The sequence below is a fragment of the Bactrocera dorsalis genome, unplaced genomic scaffold (genome assembly GCF_023373825.1).
Source record: "Bactrocera dorsalis isolate Fly_Bdor unplaced genomic scaffold, ASM2337382v1 BdCtg052, whole genome shotgun sequence".
In the NCBI taxonomy this organism is placed as follows: domain Eukaryota; kingdom Metazoa; phylum Arthropoda; class Insecta; order Diptera; family Tephritidae; genus Bactrocera; species Bactrocera dorsalis.
In genome coordinates, this window is record NW_026038103.1 from 53,492 (window position 1) to 69,909 (window position 16,418).

Sequence of the window (16,418 nt, forward strand, 5' to 3'; positions counted from 1 at the left end):
TCCTTGGGCGACTTCATCTCGCCACCACGCAAGCGCGGGCCACTTGACTTGGCATTTTCAAATACAATAAAATAAATTGCAAAGCGCTTTTGGCAGTTCGCCTTGTTGCCTTTCCAAGTCGCTTCGGCAATGCTGTCTCAATTACCTTCTGGCTTAGGCGCAAAACCATTGTCACTAGTCGGACGGTGCAAGTACCTTCACTTCGCTGTAGCGCTCTTAATATGAAATATATGAAGCCCAATCCCAGCAGATACAATGTAAGCTTCAAACTTTCTATTATGTAATACTTTAAAGTTTTTTACCTTGCTGCGCGCAGCGTGAAAACCGAGGCAGTTTGGCACAGCTGGCGCTGTTGTTTTACCTTTTACCTTTGCTTAGCATTGTTATTTCGGATTTTGTTACATATGTACATACGTGTCTGTATATGTACTGTAGCTATGCGTACATAGATTTATGCGTGCACTCGAGTACTTGAAAAGTTTGGCCTTTTGCTTTGGCATCGATTTTCTACATCCGCACAAGCCAAATGGCCTTAATGCTCCAGAGCTTTCTTTTTTGTTTTGCTTATTGTTGCACGTTTGGTGGTCGAATATCTGCTCCGAAGGGCGGAACTCATTTGTTAGTTAGGTTAGCTGGTTGTTTGCTCATTTGACCGGTGGCTTGCCTAGGGTGTTGGCGTGCAGCGGCTGCGCAAGGGCCTCACGGCTTTCGAGCGCTCATTGAGATGTTGCAATAACCAAGCTTTGTCCCGCATATTCGTAATTACAACTTTACATTGTTCCAAATACTATTGTTTTGTTTGTTGCAAGTTTTGATATAATTTTTGTATACACAGCTATACATAAATATGTTAACAACATAATACCTAAGACTTTGAAGATTTCATGTTTTATTTCCAAATATTATTTATTGTTTTGTTCAACAAAAAGTGAAACCCAAGATTTCATTCGTAAAAAATGGAAAGTGTACCCCGCTGCGAGCCTTTTAGCCGGCAGGCAGTGCATCAGAGCGTCAATCGAGTCTATGCTAAGCTGCTTGGATATGCACTATGTGTGCTTATGGATTATGAGAAATAATTAATCTATATTTATAATTGTTATTAATTGTCGGATACTCGAATTTTTCGTTTATTGACAACATTTGCTTCAGGTAAAAGGTGTTCTCTATAAAGCAGCTTACATACAGTTGCGGTCAAATTCTTAGTAGTGCAGGGCACTCTTTTGGCTCACCCTTTATGTGACTAAGCTTTTGTATAACAATATTAGTAGTGTGATAAAAGAGTGTTCGAAAAAAAATACTCTGCAAATCTTTGTTAGAATTTGAAAATAAATTAAAATTTTTATTTTTAGTATTAAAATTTTACTGATCTTCATTTAGCAATGTCGAAAAATAAAAAAATTGAATAAAAGAAATATTTTTGGGGTTAAAATTTACGCCGATGTCTAAAATATTATTAATTGCTCACCCACTATGGTACATAATGCTATCAGGTACCAACTAAGTAATAAAAAACGAGAGCATGTCAGTGAGAAAAGTCAATTCCTTTGGCAGATATTCAGGGAGTTTCCATTTGCTGGTTGCTACAGAAGTGGAAGACGTCTTAAATATACCTAGAAGTTATAAAAGTATATGCCGGCGTTTGGGTGAGCATGTCCTGGGTGCCCACAGTCTATAAAAAGTGTCGTTATTGCCGAAAACACATGTTGAACAAGGACTTTGATTCGCTAGAAAGCATTTAAATTGATCTTCGACAAAATGTCAAAACTTTTTATGGTTGGACTAACCGAAGTTTGATATGTATGGCCAAAGCGATCGCTTCAATATGTAAGACTTCACCGTATGCCGAATACCTGCCGAAAACCATATTAAAAATCAATGATCAAGGAAAACATTCCTGGTGTCTCCTATGGTGAAATATTTCAGAACACCATTTTGCCGTATGTCAGTGAAGGAATACCGCTTGTGAGGACGATCCAGCGAGAGAATAATCTCGACACATACATAAGAAAACTTGTGTTGAAAAGAAGTAATGAAATGGTCGCCACAGTCCTCTGACATCAACACCACCGAAAATTTGTGGTTTATGTATGTTTTTGGGGGCGTTTTTTACGTGGTGGGTCCCAAACACAGTGCACAACCAACGGGAGGGATGGTCGCCTTCTCACTTTAGCTCGGATGTTCTTTGGCTACCCAGAGGATACTTGGTCTAAGGCATTAAGTCGTGAGCTGTTTGAGCCATATGTGAAAGAATCGTTTTTGGTCATTCCCAAGTGAATGGTGTTCAGAGAACTTTCCTCATTTCCGTAAACTTCTTCATACGTCACCATCCCTCCGGAGGAAACTGGGGGAAGCAGAAGAAGAGGAAAACCTCCACTCCGCACTTGGTATGTTGAATTGGTGTCAAATTGCGAAATGAAGAAACGACTGGCGCGCTGTTGTTAACTGGGCTATAATCGCGTAAGCGGTGGCTACGCCAGTAAAGAAAAAGAAAAAGTATGTTATTTATTTGAAACCTTTTCCAATCCATAGAGAAAGAAAAAAAAAACCAACTAAACCGAATTGGAACAAATAGTGCAAAAGTTTGATTTTGGAAAAAGTTGATTTCCTTTACTCCAGTATTTTCACTATTTGCTACCGTATTTTTTAGAAAGCACGATCCAAATCGTCATGTTCACTCAGCGAGATTATCCGCATTGCTTTGTTAGTTTTCGTTCTGAAGAAATGCATATTTCATTTGATTGTTAGCTGTACATTTTCTGCAATGTCTCTTGAGGCTTCTTTGTTGTTCTTCTGGTCACATACATATAAGGGCATTGACGCTGCAATAAGTTCAGCTATTGAAGTCGCCAGTTTGTCACTATGCGCCGATGGATGACTTTCTTCGACGCCTGTTTGGCTTGATTTAACCAATGCGATGCACATTTTTCAATGGAAAATGGAATGGAAGAATTCTGCGCATTTCCTTGGGAACCGAAGAGTTGTTGTATTGGTTTAAGCACATGTTATGCTTTGCTATGCGAACGTCGTTGAGATTATTGATGGTAAATAATCACGTTTACATAGTGCATACAGATACATAATATGTACAATATCTTGAAATAGTGAAGAAGTAGTGACCGATAGAATATACACATATACAGCCGTGGGCACATATATGGCTCAAAATTTCATTTCGTATATGTATGTATACGTATGTACATATGCTAAAATATTTTAAGTGAAAGTTAATTAAAATAAAAGATTTTTGCCATTAATTTGGCTTTCTGAATTCTGAAATTTTGGAAAAAATATATTGTAAAATCGGCCATTGCGATGCCATTTCCCGTGACCCCTCGGAAAAAAGATGCACCCATGTTGGCAAGATAACTCTTTACAGGATCATCACAAGTGAAAAAATTCGTGTTTTAATCAAAACCTTAACTTAGAACTTGGACGAAGGGAAAAAACTGCAAATTGGATTTTTGGTTGAAATTTTTACAAAAAAAAAGAAAATTTCAGTGAAAATTTCTCGATTTTTTTTTCAAATAAAGACAATAAAAAAAAACGATTTTTTGAAACCCGTAAACCCATGTAACCCCTTATCGAATAGAATACTAGAAATTAAGTGGGGAGCATGCGTCGACGAATGGGGGTAATAATTGCTATTTTGATCTTTATTGAAATGTTAAAAGAATATTTAATGTTCTGCTCCGAAGGTAGGGGCTTTGTTTCTTAATCGTAGAAACAAACACATATGTAGATATGTTTGCACATGTGAGTAAATGAAAATGACTACTGTAAAGCCAAGTAGTGCTTCACGCGTTTCGCAATGGAGCCTCATTAGAGAGCTGCGGATGGCTTTTCGCGCCATAGTGCTATCCAATTTCTCTTTAGTAGTTGCTTTTCATGCGCATACAAAGTTTTATGTGCGGCAGTCATAAGTGTTTGTTATTGGTTATGTATCATAACACTAGGCGAGGAATGAAACATAAAGCAGGCTTTTGGAATTGCAGTGCGAAAATTTCAAGTCACAAGTCAAGTTGCCTCGCCAATGTCAGAACTCAGCGCAAGCTCTCACTATTGTTGGCGAAAGAGTGCGTGGGTGGTCGCACACTGTTTGCTACACGTATTTAATTAAAATATTCGCTGCGTCGAATCCAAGACGGAGTAGATTGTTGCAATGCTCGCAGTAAACCATAATGTTTCTCTGACACTCCTTCCCATGCGGTTCGCTGCTGCAACCGTGAGCATCCTCCGTACGAATTGAGTTCACACTTCAACTATTGCCAACAATATTCTGCTTATAAGAGAAATAATCAATAACTAGAGTTGAAGTTTAATGCCACCATACATATGTATGTATGTATGTATGTATGTTTGTGTATAATAACTACAAAAACAAAGTGTGGTATTTGTGTAAAACCGACTTTGGTGGTTTGCGTCTGTGGTATGTAAAAGGAAATCGCATCTTAGCAGTTGGGAAAACTTTTTGAAATCAAAACGAGCATGCGCGGCGACATTCGCGTGTTTCAACTTTGACTTTGGCGCTGTGTACATTAGTGCAATTGCTAAGTAATGCTGTAGCGCCTGCTTCTGTGTTTTTGCTTTCGTTTTGACTCGTCTTCGCTGTTCGCCCATCTATGTAAATGCATGTAGATATGTACTATGTGCAGAGAAAACACGCAATTGCACCACGACGTGCTGCTGCTGCCTTGCTGGTAGCGTTTGGCGAACAACAGCGAAATGGTAAATAGCGGAAGAGATGTGCATAAATCAAAAGAGATAGACATCTCAGCAAACACCACACCGTGCCACATCGCACCATATTTCACACCAACAATGTCGAGGTGTTGCTAAGGATGTCGGATGTCGGCGTTGCGGCGTTTGGCAGCTTCTAACTCAGTATGCACTAAGTGCGGCAATTTCAATTTTTGTTTAATTTATTTCTCCAGAAGCCAGCAAATCTGGTTCACTGGGTCAAATGTTATTCATTGTTCTAGTTATGAATGACCAAGAATATCAAAGTTCATATAAAATAAATAAACTGAGTTCGTTTGCTGTGAGTGAGCTCGTGCCCCTAGTCTGGATTTACTCGTAAACTAGCAAAAATAACTATTTTTATGGCTATATAGTATATGAAGACAACATCACATAGACAGCTACATATGTACATGCGTACATACTGATACAGGGTTTGTTCGGAAAGTAATAGGACTGATTTTCTTCCGCCGCATCTGTACTTCGGAGCGTGCGCGCACCGACTGGATTCGGTAGAGGGCGTTCCTAGCTAACGAACGAGCGACTGGTCAGTTGTCTCCGAGCACCTGGAGAGTTAGGACAAACATTTTCGCGCGACGTGTTTCTGTGAGTGGTGCAAGCCGAAAATGCAGCGTTCGTTAGAGCAGAGGTACGCGATTAAATTCTGTGTGAATTCGGTAAATCTGCGACAGAGACGTTTGATATGATCCAGCAGTCTTGTCCAGATGTTGCTTTAGCAAGAAGTTGTGTGGTGGCACCAGGCCTTTTTGGAGGGCCAGGAAAAGTCACTGATGAAGACCGGTAGAATGAGCAAATCCTAAGTTAAAACGATGCTCATTGTCTTTTTTGACATCAAAGGCAGTTTTACGTGGAAGTCCTCAAGAGACTCAAACAAAGTTTCAAACTGATCCGACAAGACATCGCAGCTGATTTGAAGTTGCACTATGACAACGCCCCGGCTCACACTGTCTTTCTTGTGAACAGCCACCTAACCAAAGCCGACATCCCAACACTTCCGCAGCCGCCCTACAGCCCAGATGTGGACCCGCCGGATGGTTTTTGTTCCTTGCCTGAAAAGCCGATGAAAGGCAAGCATTTTGAGACGACGGAGGAGATCCAAGCAGCATGCACCTCGGCTACAATGACTATTCCGGAGAATGCCTTCCGTGACGCCTTCAATGCTTGGAAATCGCGCTGGCAGCGCTGCATCAACGCAGAAGAAGGAGCCTATTTTCAAAGTTTTTAAAGAATTGTAATGATTGGTTGTCAATTTGTTTACATCGACTCAGTTCTACTACTTCCCGGACAAACCCTGTATATAGAGATTTGAATACAGAAAATGTGTTTTTTTTTTGTAATTCAATGACAATCCTGCAAAGGAACCCATCCACATGGTGTGTCGCTCACTGCCATGTCAATGGCACTTTCCGAGCCACGGTCTCATTGAGCTGCAAAGTATTTATAACGGCACTGAGGAAGCGTGCGTGAACTCCTAGCTGTTGTTTTTCGTATGTATGGCACGATATGTTGAATCAGTGTGCTCAGCTGTTATGGTTTCATTCTGAGGAAAACATCAAACGAACGCTGCACAAGCGTAGCAGTCATCATCGTCTATTTTCCCTTCTACTTTCGGCACTGTGCCGTTGGTCGGCTGCGCTGCCTTGGTTTTGTTGCATGTTGGAGGAAATAAGGTCACATCTTAAAGTCAGAAATGCAAGCGGTGATTGAAAATTATAGCAGATTCACGAACGGTGGCCACGCTTCGACTTGCTGCTTGTATGTATGTTTGTAGCACCCGCCAAACGGTGTACGGCAATATCAATGCTGATAATGCCTCTGATCGTTACCGTTTGGAATATTTGTTGTCTTTTTGGTTTGCTGTCATGAAACGTTAACTGTAAAAGTCCTCAAGTTGACAGGCGCATCTGCTGCATTAACAGAAGCGAAAATAGAAGACAATTGTTTGTTGTTAGCTTTCACCACCCACCCACGTTGCGAATTAAAATGTATTGGCTTTACTGGCTATTGGGTATTAGGAGGTTTCTGACGAAATGTGCGGAAGTAACATATTTTCCTACTAATAAAATATACTCGTACACTGTATTTATGCGTGTTTGTGACAATGGTCGATATGCTAATGATTACATTATCCTGAATAATTTTCTTTCAGCTAACTGCCTAAGCTACAAGTGGCTGTCAAGCAGCGTCGTTAGTCCTGCCGTTGCTTGCTGAACATCAATACTGAAAACAATATTTGCTGAGTTGTGTCTGATTATGGTTGTAATCTAATGCTTATGTCTCCATGTTCAACAAATACTCGGATATAACAGAGTGGACTTGCAGACGGCTTTGTTTCGAAAGTGGCCCATTCACCGCGACGATCGGTCCGAGCCAGTCTAATGCTACCTGAGCACACGTAGATCGCAATCGCAATCACAGGCGAGTGGCCAGAAGTCAATTGCAAGCTGCAGCGTAACGACTTTGTTGCCGGTTCTTTTTTAGTTGTTGCCATTTGCTGAAACAACTTTCAAGCCATTTGGGCAAGGTTGTCCTCAATTTAAATTTATTCAATTTCCGTTTATAATACAACAGAGACATGCTTAACGGTTTCTATGAGTATTGCCGCAATGGCTAGAAGTTTTCTCTTTTTGTTGTCAATTCCTTTTTCTCGTGTTCGTTTACCTTGCTTGGAAAACCTCTGATGTTGCAAGAAAGCATAGTAAGTTGTCTGCATTTGAGTAAAATGTAACTTTCAAGTTCTGCCCTCTGCAGCGCTGATGCTAGTCGCTAGCCGCGCACAAATGATAGCAACCATCATACAAGTATGAATAAAAGCTTACGATTATACCGTTGTCATTTTCGCTACTTGCGCGTACACAGAGAACATAACGTAGAATAGAAAGTGAACATAAAAGTACATCATGCAACTTAGCCAGTTGAGAGCGAGGCATTAACAGAAGGCAACTTTTTCTTTCCGTTGGCTTTTAGTCAACAAGTCTTGCTGCGTACACCGAATCAATGGGTCTAAATAGGAAAAGAAGGCAAAGGCCTTGCTTCATCGAATGATTCAGTCGATTTGACATCACTCTTTTAACATAAAATTTTCTATAAATAAATTACTAATAGAAAGCACTTCTTTAGCTGAAGACTTAGACTCAGAGGAAAAAACTACGCATTTGAGATTTTTCTAGTATTCCATCTCTAAATTCAATATTTGTCAGTTTTGATTCCATTTTATGTGACTACATTAGTTGACCGCTATTTCTGAAACCTTTAATCAAGCCCGCAATAATCGTGGGTACTGTTCGAGTTGCTGCGAACTGCGCCGAATCGACTCTCCACGGTCTTCGTGTACACTCTCAGCTCCGCCTCCTGGACGTGGTCTATTCAGTCAAATATTATCCATTAATGAATGTTGGGTCTCAATGATGGATGATGGTGTTGCAAATAGTACGCTCAGTAGCACGATTATGTCGACCATAAGTTGAGCTGTACAGAACTTGCATTTTCGTAATAAAGTTAACGATTCGTAAAGATTGTTCAGGTGTAGATCTTTCCATGATGAAATGCCAAACAATGCTGAACAAAAATAATATGACAGCTTGACACGACTCACGCTTGATCTGCCAAAAAATGCTATCGAAAAAGTGCCTCTACATGGATTATCCTATATAACTAATAACTACTCAGCTGAGCGCGTGTACCTTGAAAAAGCTATAGTAAGAATGTTTTGATTCGTTATTGACTTTGTGACGAGTGTTTCTTATGTTATAACAACTGCGCTCTACACTTTTGGAACTTCTTCATCGACCATACGGTGATATGTATGTTAAGCTTTATTCAATAGAAATACATAAAATGTTTAGAAACGTATGGAAAATGTATTTCAATTTGAGGTTGGCACTATTATAAACACTTTCGTGGGTTGCAAGGAGAAGTTTCATTATACTGATGAACACATGTCTTAATGATTATAATTAAATTTAGCTTAGTGAAAACAAAAACAACGAACACAATTAACTTACTGGGTGTTGAAGTAAAGACCTTGCCGGAATTTGTTGCAGAATGCAAGTAGCAATGGTGAATACTTTGGTGGTGAGTTAAATGCGAATCTGTCTCGCAACTATACATTATTAGCAATATGTTGCGGCAACATTTACCAGATTCATTTTGTTGCCGATGCCATCGTATTTACACTTCTACACTGTGCCAATGAGTTGGAAAACTTTACGAGTTGTCTTCACTCGAGTTTCGTGCCCCAGCAGCTGCCTGGCGAGAAGTGTTGTGCGTGTGTGGTGGTGTGTCTGTTGTCTGGCCATTCATGTACGATTGGTTGTGTGTGCGCGAATTGTTCGTGCAATACCAGCAAACGAACAAAAATGTATCTGCGCCTTGTATAGATACTTTAGTAGCACGCGAACTCTTCACACGAAACGTTACCGAAGCGCTGGAAACGCGACGCGTTTGTTACTTTATTTTTGAGGGGAGGAAAATGCCGGGAAGCGGCATATTTTAATTTTGATCGTTTGATTCTTTAGTTTGTCGTACTTTCGTTAAAAAAATGTCTAAAAATTAAAGCAATTGTGCGGGATTGATCAGTGCCGTTGCAATTCTATGTGAATAATAAATTTGTGTAAAAAAAGCTGAAAGCAAATTTGTGATTATTTTACTTAATACACGTGAATAAGTAGATACAATTCTTAAAGGAAGCTAGATGCGAAACATTTTTATATATCGGTTTTGAAATCAACATTAAGTGTTTGTGATTGTGTTGATTTTAATGTGTAGCATATTTTTGGCAATGGCAAAGAACCGGTGCAGGTCCAGATCTTAAAGAGTGAATTGAAAAAAGAGTAAAGCAAACAACAAAACCCTCATACAAAAACAACTTAAACAACAACACAAAGTGCCTTCTGTATCTGAAGAACAAAGTTGCAGTACATACATACATACGCATGTGTTCGAGCCATTGCATGTAATGCCATCACACATTTACAGTGTGTAGAATGCCAACCGTCCACTCAGAATAGAAAAAGCGAAGAAGAAAGAAAATACAATCCAATAAATTTGTACAGCTGTGTTGGTATTCATCGCTCCGTAAATTGATATTTGTGTAATAGCGGCCATACACAGGCGCACATGTGCGTTCGATCGGTATGTGTAAACATGCGGTTTACTCGTGTATGGGCTTGTTCGCGTACCGATCCATGTTCGCGAAAATGTTTGATTTTTTACGATCGGTGCGCGAGCATGTTTATCGTGTATGGCGTTGTGAGCGCACAAAATCTCATTTCTCTCGTGTCGCCGAGCAGTGAAGATCGCGGACAATTGCAAGTGTTAAGGGGAGAGACTGCTTTAGAGGCTTCAAAAAATCGATTTTTTTGAGGATTTTTTTGGGAGGGAAAGAAATAATTGATTCAAGCGAAATTTCTAGGCTTTATAGTCATATATTTGAACATCTTTCACAAATTTTTTGAATACGAAATCTTTGATATTCTGCCTTTAGGAAGCAATCACCCGATGCATCTCGCATATGCATTTATCAGGAAAAAAAATTCAAAGAGATTCATGTTTTTTAATAACTTATCTTCTACTTAAACTAAGAGAATTCCAAATAAAATTTACTTTATTTTTTTAAAAATATGTTCAAACTTGACTTTTCCTAGTTTTTTTTTAGTTTAAATAGAAGACAATTTTATGCCAAAGATAATAAACTTTGCCCAATTCCAACTTTGCCCGCCAATTAAAATAATCGTAAAAATAAAAAACCGAGAGATCGCGCTTTTCGCTTTTTGCCCAAGCGCTCATATACTTGTATGAATCTGTCTGACGCTCGGACACTATTTCCCTTCTAGCTTCGACAATATTTCGAGTTCCAATCTATAACTTTGTTTGTTGTTAGATAATTTTTAAAGAGATTTAAGCGATTGTTTGAATCTTCTAAAGCAGGCTCTCCCCTTAATAAAGATTTCGTATCTGAATTTATTGATCTTATAAAAAATTAATTGGCAATTTGGCAAACGAAAAGTGATAAATATAAAAATAAAATTGAGAAAAATAAAAGTTGGAATAACTTATTAACGAAATACAAAGAAATAGATAAAAGTGCTACATTAGAAATAAAATCGAAGAAATGTTCCGCTTGCCTGTCGCACATGTTAACTGTGTGAAGAACGAACGCAAAATGGATTTGTGTGTCGTGTATGGGCAAACGAATTCACACAGATCGAACGCACAAGTGTGCCTGTGTATGGCCGCTATAAGTGTACGATTTTGAGTTGTGATGTGCATGTAGTGTAAGAACTGTATCCACACACACATACATACGTGTTTAGGTACTTGCTATTCTTGTTCCGCTGAGAACATATCTGAATTCTGCAATCCTCGCTGCGAAAGCAAAAACTCAAAAAAAAAACTGCAACCGAACAGAGCGAAGCTTAAAGAGACGAAGTTAATGGTAAACTACATTGGAACTTACTTGCTTCTTTTCCAATTAGAGATCCGTACGCTTTCATTCCGTTTGTTCAGATCATTTGGTCGATCACGTCACCGGCCCTGGTACAGTGTACCAGAAAAATCGTGCTTGTTCAGCAAATGTTCATGTTTGGCTTGCTCATACATTTACATACATAGAAGGGGTATGTACTTCAATGTGCGCTACTCGTCCTGTGATATACATATGGATGTATATGTGTATCACCTATGTATGTATGGTATATGACATTTTGTTTCAGTGTTTTGGGCCTGATTTTGGTTACATCATTTGGTTACCATTGTACTTGAATACACATACATACTTGCATTTATATTTTATGAAATAGAAAATTTGTTTTGGTCCGGGGTGCCAATGATTTGCCGAAAGTTTGTCATTGTTTCATGTGGTCCTTATAGCTTTCAAATTCGCTTTATCAGCTTCTATTCTTTCGCGCAATATTTCATTTAATTGTGCCGAAAAACGAATGATCAGTGGCCAACGCAAAAAAAATAATAATAATAAAAAATATTTCTCCATCCACGGCCATTCTTCTATCCATAGTTAAGTGTGTATCATCATCCATCGTGTTGACGGGCTAAAGACCTTGAAGAAAAAACTTATAATAATAATTTTGAGTCTTTAGTTATGAGATGAGTGGTGGCCACAGATGCGTGTTCATGGTTGTATGTGCATACAAAAAAATATATGGACGTATGTACTTATGTACAATTATACGCAAATTCGAAAAATTATGCTTCTTTTATATAATTTAGGTATTCACACATTTAATAGTGTATATAGATATGGATATACGAGTAATGTATATACATACATATATACATACATTAATATGCTGGGTGTTTTTGGAGGTATTTTTCTAGTGGACCACATTTATGTATTTAGTTATATGTTTTGGCTATTTACCATGTGGAAATATATTTCCAAGTTGGCAGACTTTCTGCCGAAGTTACAGTTACATTTGTAGTTTGAGATTATCTTTAGCGATGATGCTCATTTATGACTTAATGGGTACGTAAATAAGCAAAAATCCAAAATTATAAGTACAAACGATCTAGCCTCACTTGCAGCCAGAAAAGTTTACAATTGTGTTTTGGTTCCGTTAAAGTCCTATTTGTGGCAATTATGTGGAGTCGATGGTTCATACTAATGTATGTCAGGAATTTTGTTCAAAAAGAAATAAAATAAAGGTAAAATTTGGGATCTAATAAAGCCAATTGGAGATTTCATTAATTAGTAGGTTTTCGCCTGATTTACGCTCCGTAATGCTGAAATATCAGAGCAATATTTACCTACCCAATTTTTAATTGAAATCGGTCGAGTAGAAGTAGTAGGGATATTGGATTGGAGATATTGTAGTATAAATAGTTATTGTGAAGTTTATTTGTGGTATTTTATAGGTTTTCGATTAATCTTCTATACCAATCCTCCTTGGGTACCATCACATATTATACATATATCATATATTTGGATCTCATCCTTCAAAAGTTGTAATCCTCAGCATTTGTTTAAGGGATCGTCTCAGTGTGAAGTTTTCGAGAAATTGCTTTTTTTTATTGAATTATCGGAGAGTATACACTGTAATAAGCATTCTCTCAAATTTTGAAACGGAAATTCAAATTATTACGGTCGCTACAGCGTTTTTTGTTTTTCATGTTTGGATCGTCTGAAACCCAAAAACTCAATTTATTTTTAAAAAGGACGTGAATGGTTATCGTCTAATTTTAACTTTTTTTTAATTTTTCCCTATGTTTTTTTACATCAATTTTAAAATTATAAAAAAAATACGAATCTAGTAGGGACGATAGCCAGGCGTTTTGTGAACATTAAAAAAAAATAAGCAAATCGGTTGAGTAGTTCGATCGGAATCATGTCGCCAGTATAAAAAGGTTCTGAGAAAAACGTGTTTAAAGTTTGAGGTACTGAAAAAGCCAACAAAGATGGACATAAACGTTGAAAAAAACATCGAGAGGTATTATTATTTGTGTGCCTTTTTCGAAACCTTCCAATGGTAAAGTGGGTTTCTACATTAATTCTAAGGGTATAGGGGAACAGAAAATACAAAAAAAAAAATTGAAAAAATATTACCCTACTGACCCCCTTAAACGCATTTTCCTCGGAACTTTCTCAGAGTTTTCAAAACGGTTTCTACTCTCAAAGGAAGAGTTTTGAAGATATTCGGTTCCAACTTGGATTTTCATAAAAAAATCGGACTGATGATTTTTCGGAAGGTGATCACTTAAGATCATTCCCCACTGATTCTATAACTTAGATAAACCTAAACCTAAGATATGCATTTTCACCATTGGTAACCTAAACCTAATCTTATGTACTATGTGAGAAGTTAAGAGAGAAAATATAGCGAACTTCTTAATACATAAGCAAATTTCTATTTTAAAAGCACAAGTTGATCAGCTTTTTTATATGCCGTGACCCTTTTCCGGGTATTTCAAAAAATGTATACATGCAGAATTGAAGAAGAAGCATCAAAACAAAACTGCAGCAAAATCAAACAGATGTTTTTATTCACTGGAAAACACGCAACTGTGGATGCCTCATTGTGATTCAATTATACGCGAACCATGCACATGCAGCTACATTTGTATGTATGTATGTATGTATGTACGTACGTTTGTATAATGTACACATGAAGGCTGGCTGGCAGCCACCACAAAAACACCACAAATACCGAACAATTGAATGACTTCGCCAAATACGAAGCGAGTTACACGAAAGCGACTTCTTTTGTTTACCACCTCATCTATGTAGGATGTGTGCGTGTGTTGCTGCTTGGTACGCATTTCCGCAGTGCGAACAGTAATGTAATAAAAATGCAGCAATCATATGTGCACAAGCAGTTTTATCACTTACGCTGCTACCCTTCTGCGCAGACGCCATTGTGAGTGCCGAGAAATGCCATGGCTGCGGCCAGCAATTGCACATGTGTTTTCCTCGTGCACTCTTTTCCTCTGCCAACAACAAAACTAACATAAAAAAGTATTTCTACGCCGATGCATTGAAATTGTATGTGCAAGCACACATATCCCCACACAAACTAAACTGTACAGCACACGCACACACATAGGCGATGGTAACACAGGCATTTAAGCGTCAACATTGCTTTGCTTTTCCAACATACACACATGTATGTATGTGTGTTTATGTGTACGTGTTTGTTTACATCTCCATCAAATGCCTCAATAAAATGGTCTTAGCTTTCCTTTTCGTTGACTTTTCAAACACGACTGCACTCAAAGAATCTACAATACAAACATACATACATAAACTCCCGCTTTTTTGACGTCCAAAGATCTTGTGCCGCGAGTAATACCTTTGAGTTCTTATTGTTTACACATTTTTCACTTGCATCTACATACTTTGCCCTCATTTACCAACATCAATTAAATTTCCCTGACATTTTTGTGAATTGTGTTAAATAGAAAGAGTTCTTTATTTCCGATTCCCCGGCATATGCCGCCATTTCACGCTGTAAACACTTACGGGAATGAGAAAAAAACAGCAAAAGTCTAAAAATCCGATTTCGATCTGCTAGGAGCGAATATTTTGTGGTCGCTGCGTCACAGCTTTTGCAACCATTTTAAATTTAGCTTGCAACTCCTCTTTGGTGATGTTTTTGTCCACACCACAGCTGGGTAGAAGTTATGTCATTTCGCCTTTTTGACTTTTTTTCTCAATTTTCGAGTAGTGGTATCTTCTTTTGCTCTTTGCTTATTGCTTTCCTAAACTATTATGTGCCTTGTGGTTCTTGGCTTGCAGAGAAACTTGTTTATCTTGGTTAAGATATTATGTTGAATAAAAAAAATTCCCATATTAGCCGTGAGTTGTTCTTCTTTTCTCGTTGTCATCACCATTCGCTTGCTAGCTAGCTGTTCGTTCTTTTTGCCAACACCACTTTTTGATATTTTGTTGTATTCCTGTAACCTCATACACCAATATACTCCACTGGTCGATCAATATAATATATACATACATATCCACCGCATTGCCACTTGTTGCTTTGCATGCCACACAGAAATTATTTATTTCACCTGCAGTGGAGTGAACACCGCATACTTTGCAAACTATTTGTCCTGACGAAAAATAGTATGAAAACAAATTGGAAAAAAACTCAACCAATTCCTCTTCCTATGTATATGCTATTTCATGCTCAAGTTCGGCAGTCAAGGTAAAGGGTTTCTCAATAAGAGCGCTACAATTTTTTTTTTATAAAATATAACAAAACCGATTTGGGATATCAATGAAATTCTTTATTTATATGAAAGTAAATTCGATGCCATTCTGTCTGGAACTCGATTTCTGTTCCTTTTCCTGTTGGAACCACATATTTTCCAAGTCCATATTATCCAATTCGAGTCAAAAATATTCGGTTATCAATGAGCGGTAGCAATTCCTATTCAGAGTAACGTGCCTGTCTTGATCATTACGGAAGAAGTTCGGCCCAATGACGCCGCCGGCCCATAAACCGCAACAAACCGTAATTTTTTCGGGATGCAATGGTGACTCATGGAGTACGTGTGGATTGCTGTCTGACCAATAACGCATATTCTGCTTACTGACGAAACCATAACACCAGAAATGAGCCTCGATGCTAAAGTTGATTTTTTGATGAAAATTCGGATCATTTTCAAGTTGTTGCTCAGCCCAATTGACGAACATATGACGATTCTGGTGGTCAAGCGGCTTCAGTTCTTGGGACAATTTTATCTTGTACGGATGTAGGCTAAAATCTTTTCGAAAAATTCGCCACAACGACGTCAGAGAGATGCCCAACGCATGAGAACGACATGTGAGAGGCAGATTTGGTCAATTTCAGATCTTTCTCAATTGATGCGTAGGTTCATTAATATTCTCGACACTACAGGCACTTCTTTGTCTAACAGACACGTGAACATTTTGTACTGTGCCCGTGGATTCAAATTTTTCCAATAGATGCTCAATTGTTGATCTGATTTTGAGTTTTTGTTGAGGACGATTTTGACGACGATAAATTGAACGTAGCGTTCTTCGGTAGTAAATTTTAATAATTCCGACTCGTTGTTGGATCGTATAACTTTCCAAGATGAAATGGCAAACCTTACTGAAGAGAAATGTCAAAAGTGTGGAAAAATTATGGCGTCATTTGCTTTTCATATCGGTCTACATTTGTGGCGTCACTTTGAAAAACCCG